This window comes from Tympanuchus pallidicinctus, unplaced genomic scaffold (assembly GCF_026119805.1).
Source record: "Tympanuchus pallidicinctus isolate F22 unplaced genomic scaffold, pur_lepc_1.0 scaffold15, whole genome shotgun sequence".
NCBI lineage: Eukaryota > Metazoa > Chordata > Aves > Galliformes > Phasianidae > Tympanuchus > Tympanuchus pallidicinctus.
In genome coordinates, this window is record NW_026294669.1 from 19,547,720 (window position 1) to 19,573,469 (window position 25,750).

General features: G+C 37.9%; 1 protein-coding gene and 2 long non-coding RNA genes across 3 annotated transcripts in view; 1 reads left to right on the plus strand and 2 right to left on the minus strand.

Moving 5' to 3' along the window:
• LOC128076684 (neurabin-1-like) overlaps positions 1-710 on the minus strand; it is a 41,538-nt gene extending 40,828 nt beyond the window's left edge. The window contains exon 1 of the mRNA XM_052674626.1: positions 599-710. The gene's annotated coding sequence lies outside the window, so the exon portion shown is untranslated. The remainder of the gene's footprint in view (positions 1-598) is intronic.
• LOC128076705 (uncharacterized) lies at positions 708-4,634 on the plus strand. Its single transcript, XR_008204628.1, has 2 exons — positions 708-1,600; positions 3,328-4,634. It is a non-coding gene; the product is annotated as an uncharacterized LOC128076705 (long non-coding RNA).
• Positions 2,086-25,146, minus strand: LOC128076704 (uncharacterized). The gene is made up of 3 exons (XR_008204627.1): positions 24,822-25,146; positions 18,965-19,036; positions 2,086-2,204 (listed from the first exon to the last, which is right to left on the minus strand). It is a non-coding gene; the product is annotated as an uncharacterized LOC128076704 (long non-coding RNA).
• Positions 25,147-25,750: the final 604 nt, after the last annotated feature.

A 25,750-nucleotide genomic window follows, 5' to 3' on the forward strand; every position in this document is an offset into this window, starting at 1 on the left:
AGCGCCTTGCCAGCGGGACTGCGCGTGCACAACTGCGTCGGTCCAAATTGCGGCACGGGCTGTGAGCCATCCCGCGAGGTGCGCGGATCGGGTTACTGGCCAGAAGCTGCTTCCACGTAGTATGTACAAATCGCACAACGATCAAGAGAGCACCCAAAGAAACCAACAGAATGCCTGTATTAAAAAGTATTAAAAAGAACTGCAGGCAGATTCTGTGTTTTTGCCCTGTGGGAACGTCCAAAATGTGATGGTTTTTCATTCCAAATTCAAATAACTGAGTTTCCAGAGGAACAAAAACTTGAGAAGAGCCAAAGTGCATTTCATCTTGTAGTTACCAGACCAGCGGTGAAATTCAGACATTCTTACAGACATCCACACTGGCTTTTTCTAGCACTTCATTTTTCTGAAACAAAGGGGCTATGAAATTCTTCAGACTTTCTTCCGTGTTTTCAAGTGTTGGGACAGCAGTGTTCACCAAGACCTGCCTCTAGCAGCCTAAGGTACACCCTGAAGTGCTGCTTTAAGTAACGTTTTACAATAAGTAGTTTCAATCCAAGAGTGACAAATGTTTCACATGTTGAGAATATGTAGTTCTTACCTAGAACAAAGTAGCAGTGACCTTCCTCCCATATCTCCAGAGACCGTTCTTCCTGGGGCTCCCAGGCTGGGCTGAAGCTGCAAGGCTTCTGCACCATTTCCAATGCACAGTGCTGTAAGAGAACACAAAGAAAACCTCCTTGTACAAAACAAAGTAAATACAGGGTTGTTCTGCAGTTTGAACACTGGGCAAAGACCATTCTGTGCACTGTTTCAGGAGCCTGCCAGCACGTAGGAGGCAGTTCAAAGGAAAACAAAGGCAGAGCTCAGGAACAGCATAATAATAGAGCTCAGCTCCAACCTGTGCCCAGGAAAGTGAAAGGCCTTTGCACAAGGTGCCTAAATGAGGCTGCAGCAGGAACATACTCTCCTGTTTTGGATTCCCCTGTGCTTCAGGAAGGTGGGATTACAGAGCATAAACATAAATGTAAATGCACCAAAGATATCTTTATAAGGAAAAAAAAAAAAAAAAAAAAAAAAAAAAAGTCTTATTCTACCTAGGATAAGATATGCAAGTTATTTAGGCTAACTATGCTGGCTAGAAGGGACAAGGGACAACATTATCAGGATGGACTGGTTTCTAGTGAGGAAAGACTGAACTGTACTCTAGGTGAACTGATATGGAGGAAATAACAGAACTATTTACAGAAACAATGACTAACAAGATTAGAGGAATTCAAGATAAGTACATCTGGAATTTGAGCAAGAAATCTGGGAAGGTGAAGTAGCTTGGGATTTCGCCATAGCTAAAACTGCAGTGAAACCCAGGAAGAGCATCCCCGAGATTCAGACTGTGGAGGTAAAACTGGTGAATAAGCAAGTGGTTTGCACTGAGCATTTTGGCAGTGGAGTGTATTCTGGAAGGACCTCGGCTGCTCAAAATCTTGGGGAAAAGGAATGTATTGTGGTATATGAACTCATGAAACCCAAGAGACAGACAAAAAGGAAATGGTTTCCACGAAAAAGAAGATTCCGTAAACTCGGTTACCCAAACTGCACTGAGGTAAGGTTTGTTTCAGCATTCACTCACAGACCACCACTAGTACAAGAATTACAATATGTGATGGTAAACTAGACCAGATTTTGGAATGGGATTCCCCTAGCAGCTTGCTTTTTCTTTAGAACATTACAGTTGCACAGCAGGACCCCAAAGATTACAAGTGTTGTGGATGAAGAAATGCTTGAAAGACAGGAGCTAATTAAGTTTCACTCAGTTCCATTCAAATCATGCTGGATAACTTGGTAATTACTCTGCTGCGTGCCAACAGCACCACAGAGAAAGCCTGAAACATCACTGCGTTTGTCTTTGCTATTGTATATGATGACATATATGTTCAGCATTTCATTTCTAAAACTGCAGCCCCAGTGGTTGGGTAAGTTACTGCCTGTTCTGTGTTTTGCTTCTTCTTCTTCAAGTTGAAATGGAGCTGAAATGGTGAACAGCAATGCTGTAATCTGGATGGTTTACTCTTGGTTTCTCCTGCTATTGTCACCACTGAGCCTTCCCCATTCTCCCATTCCTTTGTTTTCAGCTGTCACTTGAGCCAAATTATAAAGAAAAAGCCTTTCTTCAGTAAGCATACTGTAGAATGGCATATTTTATAGGTCTGAAAGAAAGAAAAAAGTGGGCCATTAGTACAGGCCCTAATAAGAGTTTTATTTTTAAAATTTGCAAGTGCATTAAAAAAAATACTTTGTTGCAAGCAAACTTTAGTTAGAAAGCTATTATGGTTTCTGAGTACTGACACTGTGAGCTAAGTGCCAGTACTGAACACTCAAGTCCTCAGCTTTCACGGTTGTCACTTCTGCCTCACAGCAGGGCTGACCTCTCTAATTCCCAAACGTGTCTGTTGTGCAAAGCTCCAGGGAGGGGCAATTCTGTTTGATAATATACATCATGCCTATCTAATGTATTAATTTTCATAAATCAGTACTTCATTTGCCACTTGCTGACTAAGAGCTGGGCCCTTTAGGGACAGGGTTGTCTGCAGAATGGTAAATCCAGTTAGTAACTAGTTCCTCCTACAGCCCACCCAGCGTGTTGTTTCTCAGAAATCCTGTGAATTAATACCCTGACTAATATTCTGGCCACAGAACCACAAACAGTAAATGAAGGTTGATGCAACAGCACTGAAACCTGCATTGAGAGCTACTGGCATGCCAGCATGTTACCAATGATTTCTGCAAGCTAACATTACTTTACATCACAGCTCCAAAGCACATTGGAGATTCTTCACTGGAAGAATCTCTTGAGTTCCAAGTCTACAGAGCCTCCTACTCCCTTAAGCTGCTAAAATAATAATAATAATGATAATGATAATGATAATGATAATGATAATAATAATAATAATAATAATAATAATAATAATAAAAAGCCTGACTAGAAAATGCTTGTGATTTTGTGATTTCCCTCACCTTACAAGACCCATTCCTGAGGCATCCAAACCCTCACAGCCACTTGCCACACTGGCAAACTCATGAAAAAGAAAAAAAAAAAAAAAAAAAAGCAGCAGGGATGTGAAGAAAGATGCCATTGTAGAATTCTGTGAACACTGGTTTGAGAACATACCAGGTTTCTCAAGCATAGTAAGCAGATGTTAGCATGACAAGGAGGCAGGGGGTCTTAATAAGAGCCATCCTACTGAATGCTTTTTGAGCAGAAAAATCCCTCAGTGCATTTTTTGGCTTGATAACTGGAGTGCTGATGACATGGTTTAATTGAATTTACAGGAATTCAGCAAATAAAGTTCATGACTATTGTCTATTTCACCAATTTCCAAAGGAACAAAGCACACGCTGTCACACTGCCTGCATATTTCTGAGTATCTCCTACTCTGCGGAGACTTTTGAAAACTGGCCAACTGGTTCAACCAGATTTGACACTGCCTAAGACTTTCCAGCAATAATTATGTTCTAACAAGTTTTGTAAAAACAGGCAGAGGAGGAAGAGAGACCTGGTAAAATCAGCCAAGGGAAAGGTAAGAGATTGCTCCTTACAAGCCATTGGAGAATCCTGCACAAGTCACACAGGAGGAAAACGTGATGAATGTTGTCAGTCGTAAGAAAAGCCTCAGTTTGAAATTGCATCTTTTTAAAAGTGGAAGTCAGTCAACTAAGAGACACGCAGTGGAAGGATAACCGACATCTTTAATTCCAGACTTCACAGCACAATTTCTTATTCAGAAGCATTAGTTTCTGTTTGGCCAAGCAGTTTTTATACAAAACCCAAAGTGCTTCTGTAAATCTCTTATCTTAATAATAATCAAGAAAGCTATGAGACTGATTTGAAATAAGTCCTGCTCACACAGTTACGTGCATTTAAAAAAGAATAAAGAACATCTATGTTGTTTCATAGCACTACTAGGAAATCATTCTGTTAAAATGCCTACCCAGAAGACATATATGCTAATGTACACTTAAAAAGGCACTTAAAAAAGTATTTTTGAGTTATAAGATAACCTCATAACCTTTGACAGGCACTCCTTAAAAAGTATCTTAATTTTAACCTTCCTATTTCCCAGACCATCTAAAAAACAGACACATGTATGCAGAGATTATGTTTAGATTATAATTTAAAGCCAAGCCAACGTAGGTTGAAAGCAAACTAGAAACTTTATAACTGCTTAGTTTTTAAATTGAACTAGCACTTATGTCATAAAGTGAAAAAGGAAAAAGTACAATCTCATAGATGAGTAAATTGTTTCCCTGAGTTACTTACAATTTCGAATAAATAAGGCAATATTTTGAAATTCTGTCAGTATAGAACATATATGTCCTTAACATTTCCTAGACTTAGAATATTAAAAAACAAACAAAAAAAAAACAAAAAAAAACAACTAACCATCAACTAATAATGTCACAAAAGCAGGAGAAAAGTATGAAGTGAATTCAGGTTCAAAAATTCAGTTAACTTCTTTAGTAAGGAAGGCTGAGTTGTGTGAGTGATAATTATGGAAAATAACACAAAAACGAAAGGTGGAGATAAAAACAGAAGGTACAATTTAGGTATACACTATACACAACAAAACAAAAAACAATTTATATCACAAAATCACAGAATTGTAGGGGTTGGAAGGGACCTTCAGAGATCATCGAGTCCAACCAGATCTGTTATGTACCAGGAAAATTTTTAGTATGATGCAAGGAACTACCAAGAAAACATGCCATTTCCTAGCTTTCTTTAGACAGAAAAGAGGAATCAGATGCCCACTGCAAGATGTACCTGCAATTATGGTAGATGAGTAAGCAAATGGCATTACAAGAAAAAAAAAAAGAGAAGCATTTTATGTAAATGCTAAATTCTCATCAACATTTTCAGAGAAATTATTATTATCAGTGAAATTATCAGTGAATCTGTAAAATAGCTTTAAGGGTGTATATATATGTGCGTGTCTATACAATCAACAGTAATTAGAGCTAATTTTGGAAAGTTCAACTAAAGACATTCAGTTTTTCCTTGGAAAAGTCCTCATTTAAAAAAATTTTAGAGGACAAAATAACTGTAAAGAAAATTCTTTACCATTAAGACAGATTTTTTTTTTTTTTAAATGTGAGAAGACATATTTCACTTAAGCTGTTTTTTCTCATTTCTAATTTTGCTTTTGAATCCAATCACACATTGTCCAGATCTAGCAAGAAATAACTATCTTATGACTGAAGTCTTTCCTACCATAACCCCTAAAGAGGCAAAAAGAAACCCACACTCTCCAAATCCAAGCAAAAAAGTAATCTCTCAGAAGCAATCACCAAGATTTGCACTACTGTTATGAACTATGACTGAAAAAATACATTGTGGGAGAGCAATTTCCTCTTCAGTGCCTGGTGAATAGCAGGCACTACCGCTTTCTGAACTGCAGAGAGATGTGCCAGCCACCTGTTCGAAGGTATTATCTAATTTGAAAATTTCTGTCAGATGTTTGTATTCAAGTGTCACTCAGAATGGTTCAAAGAACTTCATTATCTGCTGGTGGGTTATCACTGTTTCAATGCTACTACTAAGGGACTCATCTTGACAGCTGATTGACTGATTCAATTAGACACATTTAAGATGTATATCAGTACCCTGTGGAAAGATAAACAAAGTGCCCATTCCTTTTATTGGTAGGTGGAAGTTTCCTTGTTTAAGGGGAGCCGAAACCAGCCTGGCTGATTTCCTAGATTTCACAGCTGGAGCTACTTCAGAATTACATTCCTAGGCTCTCTGACGGCAACGCTGCTGGCTCATTTTGTACTTATTTTTGGAGCAGAAGAATGAGAGGCCATTCACGATGGCTTTTTAATTTAGGAAATACCATTAACAGGCTTCTACACTAACGGACTCTCAAATAAATGCGCTCTGGAAACAAACTTAAAAGACTGCTCCTGTAACATTGTTTACATTATTTTCTAAATATACAGGCTGTATTCTTATAGTAAAAGTCAATGCAGACATACCCATATAAGGAATGAAACATTCGTTTCTGTATCTTTATTTAAGAAGCAATGTAGTACTATCAGTAGCCATAAAAAAAAATTATCCCTTGAAAAGATTCCGTCCTGGCCTTACATCCCTATCCTTAATATTTCCCATTATCATTTTAAATAAGGAAAGCATCTCAGGGATTAATCCGAAGCATGCTCACATTACTGAAAAATCACTTTCATCTTGAAATAAGTGTGCTTTTGGTGAGGTTTGGGTCTGTGTAACAACAACTGCATACTCAGTTGGCATATCTTTGCCTCCAAGCCAGCACTGGACAAGCGGTTATCTATCACTGATGCAACCTAGAACAACTAGCTGGAGAAGTAGCAGCAATCCACTGGCAATCAGAGGGCAAGTCCCAAACGTAACAGCATGGAAAGAAAGGCTGGGTGGCTGTCAAGCATGCTGAATCACAGGAAATTAAAGAGAGCTTCACTTTTGTTATAGACTTTCCCCACACTAGAGTTTAAGCCTCTAATCATGGAGCTAAATCAAGGCTGAGCCTGGAAAGTAATACTTTAATATGGTCATAGCAACTACAGTTAAGGTTACAGAAAAGCTGATTACAGCAACTTGTTTTAAACATGAAAACAAAACCACAGAGCTGCTCACATGGATGTCTTATGGGATAAATATGTGAGTACAGAAAACATCACAAGATGTAACAGGAAGGACAGTAGAATCAAGTAGAATCAATTGTGCCTCAAGGCACAATCTAGCTCTGATGTTTTTGTTAATCCTCTAGCTCTAGGTATGTATTCACACCCCAAACACCAGACAGCTGGTGATCATAGCCCTGTGGTGAAGCACACTAGCAAAATAAATTATACTGTGTAATCACATCTTTCCAAAGAGTGGTATTTAATGAGACTTTGGAGGTGTCTTTCTCAAAACTTAGACCTACCAGTAAAGCACAAGTCCTAGTGTGCTGCTCATCTGTCCTGTTTTCATGTCAAAGAACAACCTGATGTGCCTTTGCAAAAGCTGCTTTAATAATACGGATGTGCACTGGAGGATTTTGGCAGTGAATCTTTCCAAAGAGTCTTTCCCCAGTACTTGGTCTGACATACCATACTACTGAGCTTATTTAAGCAGCTGCCAATTTCTTAATATCAGAAATAGAAAAAAATTCCTCATTCCAAAGCCTGTAAGTTTTTTTTTTTTTTCCCAAAATTACCTCTGTCTGAGATATTAACCAGGCAACATTCAGCTTTGCAGTAATAACATCTCAATAACTTGTCTACTCATGCTTTAATTCTCTGAGAAATAAGAAACTTTTTTTCTTACTGTTTTCAACATTTGTTTTCTGTCCTGAAAAGCTTTTGAATACAGCCTAAAATTAGAACTTTAGATGAATAAAAAGTATGTTGGGAAATACATGGATCATTTCACGTTCATTGGTTTGATTTGATTTGATTTTTATTTTTTTTTTCCTGCATTATGAGAGCTTTGCACACAAGGATCTAAGTCCCAGGTTGTCAGGAAGGATAAAAAAATCAGTTCCATAGAACTAGCATAACCCTTAAAAACTATTCTAAAAACAGTATTTTTGAAGCCTGTGTAAAAGAAGTTGCATTGAAATAAATAGCAACATGCCATAATCTACAACAAATGAAGCTGCTATTACTTAATATTCAGTTCATGTTAGACTTTACAGATGTTCAAAATGTTAACTCTGCTAGAATTAGACTCTTCGTATTTGGCCTCACTGTATAATTGGGCTCCTCTGAGCTACTAAGACTTAGTCCTCATCCTGCCAACTGTTTACATTCTGAAACTAAAAAAATTGCACAGAAATTCTTTCAGTCACTGCCTCTTCAAAATAAGATACTGTGACTCAAAACTCCTTCAAATCGGTGCAAATATACTTAGTCACATATTTGTGGTGATGAAATTCACAAGAAGAAACTATAATCAACCATGGCTGTGGCCCTTGCTACATTTCCTGCATCTTGTTGCCTGCTCACTAACTTTGCCTTTCTGTAAGTTGCTCCTGGTGCTTCTAACACTGACCAAGGCAACAGGATAAAAAATAATCAGACGCTCTCTTCTTCTCACTTTAAAATTAATTGAATTAGATACACAAAATAAGAAAATCTCAATTCAGAACCAGATGATTTTTTTTTTTTGTAATGATTAAAATTGTTAAGGAAAACTTCAATCACTGATAAACTACTGGCTTCCCATGGCAGTTATTTCTGCCTCTGATGGCATTATACAGGGGAAAAGCAGATTTGGAAAATATGCCTGCAAAGGAGCACTTAGATACAGATCTGGTTTAAAGTCAGTATGTACATCTGGGTTGTCTTTCTTGGGTTTACAGAGTACCTGGTCTAAGGAGCAGACTTTCATATAGATACTAAGCCTGAAAATCTACTCAAACACTATTTTAGCCAGCAGGTGCAGCCACCAAAGTGGCCTCATCTCATCTCAATGAAAACTGTCACTCCATGGAACATGTTTCAATATGCTTTCTAAATTTTCTATGAGTCACATAGCTTCATTTTTTATCTTCATCAAAACCTGTATTTTACCCAATTTTGGAGGTTTCTTTCTGTTATGCAGTCATTTAATTAGTTTGTCTAGACAACAATGTGAGGTCATCATCATACCATCTGTTAAACTTGTTTGGCTTTGTGTGTTCACAACTCGTTTCAGTTCAGACGTTACTAGAACATCCTTACAAATGAGGGCAAACCAGACTAAATCATATTTCCCAAGCAAACTACAGGTAATAGGTCTCCTATCACAGGGAACGGTGCTATTTAATGGCATACTATTTAATCATAGCTTTATTACAGATGTATTTAGAATTCATTTCAAGCTGATCTTACAATATCTTCATTTTCATCTAATCAACATACTATGGATGAAATAAAAAATGATCTTCCTGTTTCTATATTGCTTCCGTACTACATTTTGCAACCTTAATACTTCTAAAGTAAGACAGATTACTTTGCCCAAAGTATCAAATGTGTGGTCACCTCTCTTTGATCTGATTAGTGCCAAGATAGTCTCATCCCACATACATTAGAAATAAGATTATCTAGATAGAAATTTAAGAATGCTGGCATTCTATTTCTTGACCTTCTGAGTTAAGTTGCAACAATAACAAAAAGAGAAAAAGCAACTAAAATTAGAAGTGCTCTAAGTGCAATAAGGAGACCAAGAGGTATTTCCTGTTTATGACTTCATCCAGATTCTCCCTTCTGCAGGTACATTCGAAATATTTATTCATCCACCACTGGCAGATAATTCAGCAGCAGAAGTGGAAGCTTCTTCTGCACTTATTACTCCTGCTCTAGTGTGGAATGACAATTCACAAAATGAGTTCGTTTCCCATTCTCATTTGGGTTTTTTTTAAACCTCTTAAAAATCTGGTCTAGTATCACAGAGCATGAGGGAAGATGGTTTTTGGATAATACAATGAAATATACTCATTAGCCTCTTAGAAGTACATTTGAGGTTGCACTGAGGCCACTGAAGTATTTTCAAGGCTAGACATGAGCCAAATAATAACAACTTCAATTTTCCAGAGGAATTTCCTGGGCCTAGAGATGAGAAGACTTTATTATGTCTAAAGATGTATTTAGCACTACTCTTCATAGAGAACAAAAAAGCTACTGCTGTTTTCTCTATTCTCTGTAACATTTGTAATTTGTAACCACCAGTGACACAAGAATCTGTCTTATGATCTATGGAGTACTCGTTCCTCTTGCTTTTGCATAGAATGATGCAGAAATAGCCTTCGCAGTGACATACCTATTGCTATGTGCCCACTTTCCTCTTACACTATTCCCCAGGCATCTGCGGTCAGCTATTGTCAGAAACAGGATACTGATCATCTGCTACTGGCTATTGCTGGAGTCAGGATCCTGGGATGATCTCATGAAGTTATTCTGGTCTTTCGCCATTCCCTGGGTTTTTGGAAGGTTATTCTTCAAATGTAAAATATATGCCATGTAAAACAAAAGCTGGGATGAGAGGGAATGACTTGAGGGAGAACTTACCCTATGTTGATTTTGAGTGAACAGTTGAGCAAAGTGTTTTAAGACCTATAACTAGAAGTGCATGAAGGTGGAAGCACAGAGCCAGACACTGGAGTCAAATAACTTGTAGGTGGACAGTCTTAGCTAACCTATGTGAATCCATGGATGTACACTCCAACAGGAAGTGATCCGTTCAGATCGTAGATTTCTCAGACAGAGATAAAGACAAGAAAAAGGAGCGAATTCACATAAAAGTCAGCATGTTTGAGTGACAAGGAATTACTTAATTTATAGTGCTAGTACAAATGAGGAAAAATGCTTGTAATCTGAGAACAGATTACAGAAGAAAAAGATTTTGACATTCTTATTGACTTTGAATTGTAACTTGCATACGCCAGTCCATAATCTCACTCAGACAAGGTGAGAGGGAAGGCACTGCACGTCGTAAAGGCATCAGTTCTGAGGGCCACTCTGTTCTCAAGGCCAGTATGAACCAATACCATTTTTAGGAGGCTGTGATTTTCAACTGGAAGGAAATGAATGAAATGAGGGGGAAAAAAATTGATTTTATGCCAGCGTCTGGGATATCAGTTCTGCCAACTGACTGTCATCTACTAGTAGCAGATGTGCTATAAAAAGAGATGAAATTTATTGTTAGCATGTTGCTTGACAGCCAAAGCCAATTACAGAATGAAGAATTGAGCCTTTTTAATAAAAGAATTTGCATATGGAAATTACATGTATTTCCATATAGTGATAAGTATTTTCAAGCTGCTTAAAAGAAGGCTTGACTACACTCATTTTATGTTAGCATGCATTAGCATAACTCCTTACTTCATGCACGGTGTAGAATTTTTCAGTATAATGTTTGAGTCTGATAGCATTACACTACTTATTTCTTGTCCTCCTCTTAGTGGGTATGATAACCTGCTAAAAGCAGCAAGGGAGACTTGGATTATATGCCACGGAAAGCTTTCCAATAGATAGAAATTGTGGAGCACATGAATAGACTGTCAAGAGAAATTATGGCAACTTCATTGCTGAAGTTTTTTGTTTGTTTGTTTTTGTTTGTTTGTTTTTTTTTTTTTTTTTTTTTTTTTTTTGTAAGAACTTGCAACACAAGCATCTCTTAGAATGCTTTAGGGAAAACCAATTCTATCTGGGACAGGAGATCAAACACATGATTTCTCTTGGTCTCTCCAGTATTAATTTCCTGGAACCCTTTGAGGAGTCCCAGTAGTTCCCCACCAGAGTAACTGTGAACTGCTAACTGTAAACAAAACACAGAGTATACTTGGGCTGTTTTGTTGCATCCTCCTAGGCAAAACACTCCTATGCCTGACCTAACCAGGCAGGTGAGCCAAAGTCATTGCAGCTGCAGTACATTCTTTTTTCCAAACCAAGTTTAAGATACCCTAAATTAATTGCTAAAAGCCACTGACCCACTGTGATCATCTCACTCTCCAGTTACTGCCAAATCCTGTACTCCAGCTTCACAAATGCAGGTTTGCCGCACACAGTGCATTCTGAAAGCTGCTGCGAGGGCCATTTTCCCAGCCTGCTGCTTTGACTGTGGCCCTCAGCCACTGCTTCTCCATGATGACCCTGTTTGTTTCAGCCAGCAAAGTAATCATAAACCCCAAGGCAGAGATCATCTCTATTCTGCATCCACTTGTCATGCTGAGGCTCTGAACTGTGGTGCATATAATTAACAAAGCAAGAATGGAATAATATTAGATAGTAGAGTATGGAGAGGGTTTTTTTGTTATTCATTTATTCTGGGCTGAAGTTGGTGTTAACAAAGATGAATATTTCACAATATGCTTTCAGATAATAATTATTCAATATTTGCACATTGTTTCAACTATTTGCTCAATAAATGAGAAATTCACTGCAAACTGATGAAAAGATAAGAAATGAAAAGAAAAATATTTGTTAGATAACCTCTGCCTTTAGGCAGGTTCTTGTAATGCTTTTTCAACCAAAACTAATTTCTAACAAAGGTTTCTGTTTGTTAATAACTCCCAAGACTGGCTGGGGAGTGGTACAAGAGGAGAGGAGTAGGCATGAACAAAAGAGGCTTTTATTTTCAGAGAAAATTTTGGATGTTTTTCAACTTTTACTTAAAACCTTTTTTGTCTGTAAGGGTTTTTTTTTTTTTTTTTTAATATAATGAAAACTCAGCTTTCAAAAGATGAGAGATACATTTTAGAAAAAGAAAATACTAATGAGAGTAGACTGCCACTGAAGAGCAGATTTGATAGCAAATATTGGACCCTGCATTTCAGGACAATCTCTGAGAAAATTTTTTCCATTTTCAACACATCACTACTTCTTTTGCCTTTGCCCACTAGCATGCACTAGAAACATAATACTGCACTTGAGTCTTCCCCATAGGCACCCAGCCCCTGGTGTGCTTTGAGTAGCTGAAATATGGCAGCACTGCACTGAAATGGCAGTCACATACGACTTTTTGAATTTCCAAAATATAATTGTGCTTTTGCTCCCTAACATAAGTATTGTAACAGTAAAATAATAAGTTCCAAAAGAGACTCCAGAAAAAGTTACTCTGCCAAATAGAACTCCTTAAGATTATTTTTTCCAGGGTAACATCATTCCTTGCAGGTCTATGAGAGCTACGCTTATCACTTGGAGAATATCACTCAACTCTCTCCCTTGCTATCCCTACATAGTAGCCCCTCCTATGGAAAAATACAGTTTTACTACCTCTCACCAATTTAGCTGGATACAGCTTCAAAATGAATTGTTACAGGCTGACTGTAACACTCTGTTCCAGCTGATTCATTCTGTTCTGCATGAAAAGCACTGGGAAGATCATTAATGCTGTGAAGCCTTCATGTAATAGGTAGACATCCTTGGTCATGTCACAAATTTGATATGAAGTGGAAGCAAATGAAAAGCAAGGAAAATGGGTGGATATGTAGGTTAGAGCAAAAAAAACAAAAACAGTCACAAACTGACTGCAGTTGATAGTCTGTCTTACTGCTCCATTTACATTGACTTTTAGCATGTAAATGAGTGCAATATTTGGTCCAATTTGAGAAGGTTGGGCTTCCAACCTCCTGTATATGTGGATAGTAACAAGTTGCCATTACTTTTTACATTTGAAAATAAAAAGTGAATACCTGGAAGGTGGGAGGTGGAGAGGAAGTATTCCATTATTCAGGTTGCCCTTAGTAGCTGCTGTAAAAATGCTAGGTTAAAGAATATGAAAAAAAAACCTCTCATTGAATGCCAAACAACCTTTCCAATTGAGAGGTGTGTGAACTTAATTGATGAGAAAGCTCAGTGGATGCCTTGGGAAGAAAATGCACCAAAACACCCAATTTCTTGGTGCTTTGACCAAAGCACTGAAAGTTTCTGGGGCGATTTACATCCTTTCTGACTTGAGTAAACTTACCTTGCTTTCTGGGATATGTTTACATTACTAAACAAGAGTAAATTGCATAATGCAAAAGAAGAGTTTTGTTGCAGTTGGAGAAGTGAGCATTTGTGGGTTTTGTTTTACTAGCAAGTCAGCATAATACACAGTCAAGGAGGGGAGAAGATTCCCCTCCCCAATCCAAAACCAGAGCAAGTTGTCATAGCATACTCCTTACTTGGCAAAGGATTTTAAAATCAATTATTTGTGTTAATAATTAAAAAGAATTTAAGATGGCTACAGTTTAACATAGATTTAAGCAGGCCTTTGTGGCTAATGAACAATGCGAGTATTCAACACACACAGAACACAAGTATGCATGCCCAATTACAGAACTAACTTTGAATAGAAATTTCCAAACATAAAACACATTAGCAAAATTATACCATTTTATAACCAATTTCTGACTGTGACACAAATTTTCATAATGAAAAGTAAAAGGGGGGGGGGGGAGTACAAGACTTAAGAATGAATCAGAATCTGATCTGGTGCTGGCAAATATCCAGAATGTTATAATTGATTTTGGTATAACTGAGATTAGAAACTCTCCCACATAGTACAACAAATTGGCCTAGGAGATGAGAAATATAATTCCAACTCATTTTGTGATGGCTGTGTGATAACACTGGTGAGCTGTGCAAAAAGCTTGGTAAGCATTATGCAGTACACAACCATATAAGAATAAATCCTCAGAGCAGCTGACATTTGATGAAGGAGATTGAATTCAACAAAGTATCTTTACATCTGAGTAGGAGGCAACAGGCACAGTCTTTTTTTCTAAACAGCTCCAGGATGCTAAATAACACTGATAGGATGCAAAGATGCTGAGCACGAAAGAAAGATTTCTGTGTTCTTTTTATGGAATGCGAAGTGCAACCAAGCCAGTCATTTCATTTTGTATTATCTTAAGTCAATGTGTTAATTTCTTTTGAGACACCCACTGGCAGTGAAAAATGCACAGTGGATGTCTGAGTTGGGTGCTAGGAAGAGTGAGGCTTATTAACATTTAAATAGATCTATACGAGCAGTAAAATGGATATGCTAAGTAAATGGGTGTGCCAAAGAAACTGATTCCACCAAGTGGACTAAGACGACAAAGGATCACCTGATGAAGATGATGAGAGTCAGCTTTCAAAAACAATTAGAGCTTATAGAAGGAAGTGTCACCCAATTATTTTGGGTAAAAGATGCAGCACCAGTAATTTATATGATAGACAGCAATTGTAGCTGTCAAAAACAAAACAAAACCACAACAGAACAAGGAGATAAAAAGCAAAGTCAGGAAGGTGGAATTCCAAAGTAAAAAAAAATACTCAAGAGTACCAACAAAATGGGAACATGAAAATTTGGAATATGCTTTCCATTGTTTCACCAAGGTCTTCGGACCTGCACTAGCTGAACTGTCTAGAATCTGCACAGGTTTTGCAGCTACCATGTCCCTGAGGAGGGAAACTGAGGGAAGAGCATGCAAAGAGATGAAGATCTGAAAAACCTATGCTTGCTGCAATCATGAAGAAGGAATAGCATGTACATCCTATCCTGTGGCTCTGAGTCAGCTGCCATTTGGTTCTCTTTTTGCAGAAAGAGTTATGAGAAATTTGACACTGGAGTCCTCTGAGATCCAGGTGCAACAGCTGAGGAGCTCTGTAGGGTGCATCAACAGGGATGGGAACAGGTGCACCAGATTACCTTCCTATCATCTAAGAGCCACCTAGAAGTCTAGCATCTTACAGGTTAAAGCAAGGACATGCTCAAGTCCTTACTTCTAAATAGGTATTTTCCTCTTTAAAGCAGGTACAGCAGATGCTTATGGGTACAGTTAGCAAAAGGGTACAGTAAAACTGTGAAGCCTCAAGGAAAGGCTTAAACTAGAAGCAAAGGGAAAGAAACACTTCCAATGAAGAGAGAAGAGACAACTATTCTAGCAGGCACAGAAGATTGCCAAGCAGAGATCTGCCACAACAGGCATTGGAAATCTCCAAATGAAAAGGCCTGGGAAGCATTGCAATTATTGTGCCTTGGTTCACCTCACATGCTGCACAGTTCAGAAAGCTAAATGTCTATCACTTGTTTCTTGAACAGCACGATTCACAGAGTTACAGAACTGTTTCTAATAAGAAAGCTCAGAAATAGACTCATAAGTATTAGCAAATTGTCAACTCTGCTTTATTGCAAACAAAAACCCCTGACGCCTCTAACATGAGTTCATAAAAATACTGCATAAGGTCTTCACAATTCAGAAATTAAGTCTCATTTTTAAGATTTTTTTAGATCAATATTTTAAGAGCTTTACTTTAGAAAGGTAGTGGCATTTAACTGTATTAACATTTTTCTTTTCTGACTTTTAGATTCAGTAAATAATGAACTTACAGCAATATCAGAAGTTTAACTGCTAAAGACTCAACAATTGATACCAGTAGTATAAGGGTGCACAGCAAGAAGTAATTTATAAACTACAACTTCAAACGTAGAAAGCAACACTCAATTAGAACATCCTATAAAGAGATCTTCCTGAGAACTCCTTTATCAAAAATTGCCCATAGAATTGCTCAGAAAATGAGTGACTTCCTTTCCTTTTTAACTTATCGCTCAATATTCAATTATAGTATATACAAGGGCTGCTCTGAAAGTAATGCCTCCTATTTTCTTATGTTGGCCTACAACATCAGAGGCAGATGTATGGCAGTAAAGGCCGAACCTGTCTGTGAATGTTCCATTGCATGGTGTTGCCATGTGACAGATGGCAGCAGAGGGGCACTCTGACAAAACAGCATCCAACGTGGAAGTGCACATTGAGCAGAAGTGCAACCGAAATCCTCCATGTGCAAAAATTGGCATCCACTGACATTCATTGATGCTTGCTGAATGTTTATGAAGACCAAACAGTGGATGTGAACACAGTGGGTGGTGTGCTTCAGTAGTGGAAATAGCAATGTGAATGACAAGCTACATTCTGGACAGCCATGTAGACTTTTACAAGCATGGCATGCAGGCTCTTATTCATCAATGGCACAAACGCATCACTAAGGGTGGTGACTATACTGAAAAATAGTATTTGTAGCTGAGAATTTGTTCTATCGGCTAGTGTTATTGTGCTCTTTCTATCTGTTGAAGTTTCTGCAGAAATAAGAGGCTTTTCTTTTGTAGTGACCTACATATTTAGACACTTACACTACAAAAACTATTTTTTAATATTTCATAACTATATTTGTTCTTTGGAAGACAATGTTTTCTGAACTAGAGAATACCTGAATGCTTCTGTAGGGAAAGATAAGAAGGGTTTAAGACATTTTGATCATTTTTACCGTGTGAAGTTCTGATATAATAATAGGAGTGCTTTCTTCCTTAACAATGAATATATTAAACTATTATCTATTCTAGTGATGTTTAACAGAAGATTTCAAAGTATTTCTCACCAATAGAAAACAGTATAAGACAAGAGTGTATTAAGATAACTGGACTGTCATATGAAACCTACTTGTTTCCCTAAGAATCACAACCAAAAGGAGGACTAGCTTTGAGTACAGTTTTAGAACAGCTCATAATCATTGTGCAGACTGCCAGCATTTCCTTGCTAAATAAACAAAGCTCACAGTTGAATTATTGTACTGTACCATATACTTGTTGATCCTTTGGAAAGATTGAAGGATCTAGATATTTCAGTATCAGTCACCTATCATTATGAAATCTTTCTGGTATTCCTCAGTGTCTTTCTGGATTTACCTATACTAAACAATGTTGGTTTTCATCATGTTTCTCTTCTCTGAATCTTGAGTGCCCAAAAAAGTATTGACCTTGCCCCATACTGCTACCTGGAGCATCAACATATACATTCTCTGCTTATGAAGTTATTAATATTCACAAACGGGCAAAACATTCCCAGATCCTGACAGATATTTGGTCAAAAGATTACTGTTCTCATACATAACCTATAAGCTGATTTCAGCATAGCCTCTACTTTCAAAGGCAGATGAGAGAAAAACATGTGATCTATGGTTTGTGGTTGGAAGAATGCTAACCATTCTGCCAGTTCATTACAGCTACAGATGTCAAACACCAAGGAGCTTACAGGTTATTTCCAACTTAAAGTGTACGGTGAGTGATTTAAAATACTGCTACACTTAAAACTACAAGCAGTTTGACTATGATCTGTATCACAGAAAAATGCCATTCTTCAGTTTTCCATTTGCAGAAAGATCTAATTACACTTGTGAGGCTCAGATGTTTTCAGAAGCCAAGAACATTTCCAGCTATGTTTCTGGATTCTTGGCTGTGCTGCAGCTGTTTACACAGCTCCACTGTTGCATACCCAAAAGCCAACAGAGCTAAACATGGAGAAACTGTGACCAATACTGATGCAGGGCTGACTTTCTAAATGAGTCAGCCCTGCTTTTACTCTATAGTCCTCTATAGATTCCGAGATACGGAGTGTCTGTCCTGCTCTAGAGACATTATAGGACCCTGCAACATCTTGCATAGCTGCTTTGAGAAGGCTTAGAGGAAACTGCTCAGAAAGGTCTCAGGACTCCTTCTGGGTCAGTGGGACAGATATTTGTTTGGTTTTACCTGCTGCATGTGAGTACTGTTGAGAAAGAAGCATAACAGGAAGATCATGGCATGTCTTCTTAAGAAAAAAAAAAAAACAACCCAAAAACAACAACACAACAGCACTGTTAGTAGTCATCAGGCCTAGCTATACAGGATCACTTTAGAAATGCCTGGAATATAGAATAATCATTTTCCCCTATTTGTATCACTCACTGTCTATTTTGTGAAAGAATTGATAATGAAAATCAAGTGTTAACATTTAAATAGAGATAATTAGCTTTTCCCTTTGTAGTATAACATAAAACATGGCTGGAAAATGTGTTTATTCTTGCAAGAATCAAGTAACCTCCACCTGGAAAAAGTGTAAAATGGAATACATTTTTACAGTTCACGTGGCACACATGACATCAGTGCCTGGATGGCTTGCTTCATGTCATATCCAAGCATGGCACAGCAACAAATTAGTTTTACATGTCAACAGGATTCTGAAAGAAATCCAGGTTAATTCCTGATACTAAACTAAACTTTTATTCTTGTGGTTTGCAGTTCTAGAAACAAAAGTCACTGTTTTCTGTTGTGTCTCTGGTTCAGCAGAGTAGGGATTGATGTGGTTTTGTGGTTTCCTTAATTGTAGTAGGAACTAACCAAAATACCCACTTGGTCCTCTTGCTGTGTCATTCTCATCATTACTTTTGTTGAGTCATTACTGCACATTACCATGTGAAAAGGAGACCTCCTAGACACTCTTTTTCATTGTTCTTACTTTCATTATAGCTAACTTATCTTTTACAGCAGACTTCAAGCTTGCACTGTATATTCAAATGTCATTATTAAGTCTGAACACATCATAGAATTATAAAAAAGTTGGAGATTAATCTCAGTGCACAGTTTGACAAGATAAAAGCATTAGTTCTTAAACATTCTTACTTCTATACATGTTCTTTGAACTTTCTGGTGATTATGCCTCTTCACAGCATCCTCCTCATGCAGGCAGGACATCTGAAACAAAAGAAAGGGAAGTAAATTAAGTGTTGCTCCCAAAACTCAGTTAAGTAGAACATATATTTCCAGATATTTGATCAAAATGAAAAAGCAAACTAAGTAAATTGGAAATTACTAAATCTTTAAAATACTCCTGGTTCATAGAAGGGTATTCTAGGAAAGCACCATTGCTTTATTTTTCTTAGGCATTTGCTACTCCCCACAAACAGTGACAGGATAATAGGCTAAGACAAACTTTCGATCTGAACTAATATAGCTTTTGGAAAGGTGAAAGAAAACTCTAGTGTTAAACCAGAAGAAACAGAAGCCTTATGAGGGGGTGTTTGAATTGCTTTTAATTCAAACACAACTGACTTTGGAAGAAAAAAAAAAATCTCAGAAGCTCCAGAAAGAAAGTCTGCGAATCAGTCCAATACTAGAAGACTTTGAGACAAGAGGAAGCCAAGGCACTGTATCTGTGACGATCTCACAGGCATAGACAAACATTACCTGGATAACATTTCTAGCGAGGCTAAGGTTCTGCAGATTGGACCTTCTTAAAAATACTGAGTATGAGTTTGCCATGAATGTAACCAGTCAGCAATACCAAATGCATGCTGCAAAACCAAAGACAACCTACTGTTTGAAGATATGTATATTGGCATGTGAGATCAAGAGCAAAATTTCCAATAACACAGGAAAGAGAACACAATGGAAACTTTAAGATTCCCACTTATTCTCAGTTCAAAGTTAATATAACTCTACTTGTAGCAGACAGAAACACATACCTTGTATCACTGGAATAAAACTTATATCAATATCTGTACTAGCTGTTGACTATTAATATCACATTAGCAATCAAATAATTGTCACTGCAGGCTGGACGTGATTTAATATATTCTGACAACTCACAAGTGGCCCATTCCTGCCCTTTGATTTCAAGGCCACCATTTCACAGTTGATTATGAAGAGTTAATGGAAAAGGCCATACCAATGAGAACAATGACAAATAGTTGATATAGACTATATGAGATTAAATGAAGTCATACTAAACATTGAAAAAAACAGTCAAATATACTTTACAAAGCTACAGTAGTATAATCTGTTCAGAAATTCTGTGCTATGAAGATAAAAATCTAAGTTTTAGATGCTCTGTGAACTGAAGGAAATGATTTCTGACAACTTGAGGTGAAGCAAATAGAGAAAAAGCTACAAGAACGCCAAAAGACTGGTTTCATAGCAAGTGGAAAGGAAAACTTCCCAACAAGAAGCAGCCAGCATTCTCTAAGGTACCAGATCATACCAACACAATTTGTCACACCCAGTCTTACAACTTTAGGAAGAAAAGCTATTGAACAAAACCACAGTGGGCCTTTAAGGGTGATGGATGAAGAATGTGTTATGCAATCATGGCAAATAACAGGTGCAACAGGTTCCAGCTCATCAATCCTTCTCAGTGACAAAATACCTTTCCCCCAAAATTTCCTTCTGCACGTTAGACATGAAAGTTTTAGAGAGCACAGCTGTTGAGGAAAAAAGTAATTTCCAAGATAAAGTTAGGGGAAAATATTTAGTCTTGCTTGTAGTAAATTCTTTCACATTCTGTTGAGATACTCCAGCCATCTATATTTTGAAGCAAGCTTGGAAAGAGGGAAGAAGCTCGGCCACTTCAGACAAGAAATGACCACTGTTACTCTTGTATGGATCTGCCTATTTGCAGTATAGCTGGAGGCTGGTGTTGAAGCTCTCTGACAATTCCAGCTTTTGTCAGGAGGGTAAGGCCCTGCGGTGCTGGGCCAGAAGCTATACATTTTCCAACTTCTGATGCCCAGGCAGCATAAAAGAAGTGGTAGGCAATCTGACCTGAACAAAAAAGAATGAAGCAGAGGGAGAAAGCAGTGGGTAGGACTTGATGGGACAGGCTGTAGACAGGAAGCATCTTGCAAGACTTGAACAAGGGAATAATACTGCACAAAGCAGGAGTAGAATGTGACTCAAGGAAACCTCACTTCCCAAAATTCACAGGAGAACCCAGTGCAGGGGTTTACAGGATTGTCTGTGCAGGGGTTTACAGACACAGCAAACATCTTTGAAACCCTCTGGAAAAGCAGGTGGTCCAAACTGGAGAAAATTAGACTTCTCTAGTTTTCTGCTGTTCTTTGAACTCAACTAATAAAGGCTTAAAAAAGTAGATCTAAAGGCCTGATATTCCTGATGATCCTCTGCAAGCACATAAGCCACAATCATACTTCCAAAGGTTAAAATCCATCTTCATCCAGCAGATTTTGTTTTTGTAAGTGCAGGAAGTTTCATGTGAATGTTAAAGTGAAATTAAATTGACAGCAAAAAAATCAAGCACTTCAAAATTATAAGTAGTCAGAATTAGAGCTGTCTATACAACATTAATGCATTTTTAGTATTTTAGTATTACCTGGATTATAATGTAATTTATAATTGCAGGATCACATATTTTCCCCTTAATTTAATTCCCTTGGATGGATTAAGTCAGGGTAAAAGAGACTGTGAACACCAACATGAACCACATGTTTACTAAACCCATGAGTCAGCTGTGCAGACAGAGCCAGGATTAGACATAATAAAATCTTAGATTATGAATTTTGCTTAAGGAGAGATTGCTCTTTCAGTTTCAGGATCAGAATCTAGTCTTAGACACACATACATAATTTCTTATTATTGAGGGATAAGGAACAACTGTTCAAACTTCTTTGTACCCTCCACAAAGATTTGTTAGGCTGAAATACCAACTCATATCAGTACGAAAGATCATGTTTCTAAAGTTCTTATTTTGGTCCTTCTCCCAGAAGTATGATTCAATGTAAATTTTGTAATTGCAGTACTACCTATCTGTCCCCAGTACCATCTCCTAAATTACTTTCTCCACTATCAGACTCAGCCCTTCTTTGTGGGACCCACACAGTCTTGCCAAGTGCTTTGACTGTGCTGCTGTCTCTGCCCTCTCTGCCACCAAGAGAGGTAGTAGAGACATTGTGAACTCAGCTTTCATCAGAAACAAACCAGGACTGCAGGTGCCTTTACTAGGATATGGAAAATGGCCATCAGCACTGCTCCTCCAATGAAGGAACAGATGCATGGCTGTTAAGACACCTTTCTTGGCCAAAGCTAGATCCTGCTTTACCTTCCCAAGAGGGTATCCTCTTTGAGTTACAGAGCTTTGCTGAGTTTGCAGTAACGGAACATTTCCATGAAAACAATTATCCTCTTTAGTCTAGTCAGTGCATAACAGCATAGGCAGAGTACTAGGCTAGAGCCGCTGCACTCTTCTGAGCAGCAGATTTACACCTCACTAGCCTAGACCAGAAGCTGAACAAAACACATCTGCCTGAAAGAGCTGCTCTGCACCAACCTGCTGCAACTCCTGCTGTGCCAGGAGTGCTGAGCACTGATTTCTGTGCATGTCACCAGGTGTGGTGAGATGCCCTGGCTTTTTTGAAACTGCAACCAACACAAACTCTAATTTATGTTTTTGCTCCTAAGGAAGTTGCTATATCCCCTTCAAAGGATTAAACAAATCTTTTGGCAGCTAGATACTTCTTCCAGTAATGTATGAAAAATATTTTTCTTCCTTACACTGAATTCAATATCAAATTCCCAGAATTGAAATATCAACTCCCTCTCACCTGAGTTAATTTGTATTTAAAGTTTCGCTTTGCCTTTCCAGCCTATTAAAGCTGTCATTAGGATGTTTACCCAGTTCTCAAATTTATGTTTGCTCATTTGTATTTGCCTATATAAAATATTGAGGCTGCTTTAATAAATGAGCAACAAATGAAATTCACAACCTCTTTTATGAAATTAATATAAGTTCTTACGCCGTTGTCCAATACAAAATCTGACTGACTCAAGTAGGAAACATTTCCACTTTTTTTCATATATCCATACTCTTTACTTGCTATTTAAAACTAGATCCTTCACAACTTTATCAGGTTCATAAACTTTTATTTGTAAAATTAAGTGACCATATTGGATTTTTTAATCCTTTCATGTGGCTTTCTCCACCCTGAAAATGTACAAAACCTTTTTTTTTTTGTTTGTCCTTTCATCCACTTAATTTTTTTTTTTTTTTTTCTAAAGCTCATTTCAGCCCCACCTCTGTTTTTACCTGCTTCTCAGAAGTGTCTGGTTCTTGCAATTGCCTGTTTCCATCCCGTGTGTACCTATGTGCCTGCCTAGCTCAGTGGGTAATTGGCCATGCAGGAGTCCTTGTTCAGATGACCCACTGTTCCCACTTAGTAGCCTTGTATAAAGGTCACGCGAATCAGTTCAAAGGGAAAATATATTTCAGAAGCAGCCATTATAGAAGTATATTTGAGATACAATCCTTTCATGGAATTGATCAAGTGCTAGTTTTGAACGACCACATGCAGGTTTTGTGACCTGACTCCTGGTCCTTCAAATGCTGAAGTGTTCCAAGTATTCCATAGCACATAGTGAAATATGTGAACAAATTTCACATAATTCCAGTTGTGAATGTTTATATCAGCTAGTATTCAGATGTTTCAGACTGGCTAACATGAAGCAAAATAACTGCAATTAAAGTTTTCACATCCATGTGACAAGCAAGTTGCAATAGGAATCTACTGCCTGCTCTAGATGATTAGACCACACAAAAACTTTATGTACATGATCCTTTGTTCTGAACTTCATATCTTAATTCCTAAAGACAAAATTATTTCAAGCTAAATGAAACAGGAAAGTAGTGTACATGCACATCCCTGTTCCTTGCTGCTTTCTCAGTTGTTTTTCTTTCCTTTGTAAAACAAGCAGGAGAGGAACTGAAGCACTATCAAGTCAGGGTGGCGATGTAAACAAATCAGAAGAGCAATTTATTGTTTTGCTTTGCATGGGTCCAATGCCCCATACACATGCAGGAAAGTCTGCCTTTGATGTTTTACACAAGGGTTTGACACGTCAGTACATGCCAAGACAGCTGTATAGTACATGCAGCAAAAGGGTAAACAGCAAATACTTGTTTGGTATGTGTGTGAATAGCATAAACGCCACATTGCTCACATCAGACGTGCTTATACTCTGCTTGTTTGCATTTGTTTTCATCTAGATCACTCCACACAGATGTGGCTGCAAACAGTAGAGTTAATAATGCCTAAACAGTGTAATTCACACAACTCCTCTGTAGACAAACACCTGAAAAGGCATTTACCAAATAACACTTTGCTGTTTCATAGGATTATTCCTGTAACTGAGTATATCTGCAGAACTCCAAAGACTACTAAAATGTTAGGAAAGTTGGATAATGAAGTCAGTCAACTGCTGCCCTCCCTTGTAAATCATAAATCTCTGGCTTAAGTCAGAATAAATGCACTGAATTGATTACCACTAATGAGAAACTGTGAGAAATTTGGGACTTGCTCCTCTTGAACACAAATATGATCGCTTCAACACTGGGGCTAAGGAAGGCTGCTGTCAGCCTTCCTCAGAGACAGGGGCCATCAGTCAGCCAGCTGCTGCTCGGTATTGTCACAGGGGTGGCTAGGAACAGGGCCTCTAAACACCCCCAGGGACGGCCCTGCTCTGGAGCGTCTAGTGCATGCATTTTAAGATAATGGCAGGCTTAGGCAAATAGTAAAATACACGTTCTAACTTACATTAGTTTTCATTATATAACAATAAAAAAATACCTTCATTCAGTTTGGACTGTAGCAGATCAGTACAATGTGAAAGATGTTACAACAGAGGTGTGATAATAGATGGACCAAAATGAAAGAAAGGTGCTATAAAATAATGGAAAAAGAAGATTGCTCACCCATATCAGAAGATTTTAGGTTTGCAGGGAAAAGAAGAGATCTCCAGAAAAAGATCATTCCCTAGGGGCAGTCAGCCCTTAAATAAGGTCATAGAAAGTTGCAGCTAGGTTCTACTGGTGGCACACCTGAATTGCCTTCACCTGTGCTCCCAGGGCTGACCGGGTCCTTTCCCCAGGTGCTCAATCAGTACTTCAGGCTGTGACTCGACTGTTCCCATACACTGGTTGTTGTCTACTAGTATTTTCTGTCCTGATGTCTGTTCTCTTAAGCATTGTTAAAACTCTGCTCACTTTGGGAACTAATTACCACTGGTGTATATTTTGTAAGAAGAGAAGATGCACCTTTCAATAAATAGGCTTTTTCTCTTCAGTACATGCCTTGCTTTGAATAAATACAGTACAATATTTTAAAAGACACAGAGCATTTCTCACAACACAATGCAATCAAAAGAGGGAGTAGGGAACATTATCCTAAATGATTTACAATATTTTTAAGGTAAGTCTTAATTCCAAACTGATTTCAATTAATGGGAATAAGTTTTTCAGCTAGCTTTGGATTGAGCCTCAAAGATTTAATTTACAAACACACACACACGTCTGGCAGGACTTGACAAGTGGGATACCTCTAAGTTCCTCACCTGTGCTGAGGTGGTACTTGTGCTTCTGGTACTTGTTCTGTGTCACTGGACACACTGGAATGTTTGTTTTTTTTTTTATTAAATGAAGTAAGATAACTATAAGAGATGTCTTTTTTTTCCTTCAACTAGAAGGAACTAATTAAGTGCTGGATTGTAAACCATCTCCCTTTGACCTCTTTCTGTGACTGTGTTTCTGACCTTGACAGGCACTTTATCATTGCACTGCAGTAATGAAAGAATGAGAGATATATATATGACACATAGTGGGTAAATGGTGTCCAGTCACCTCAC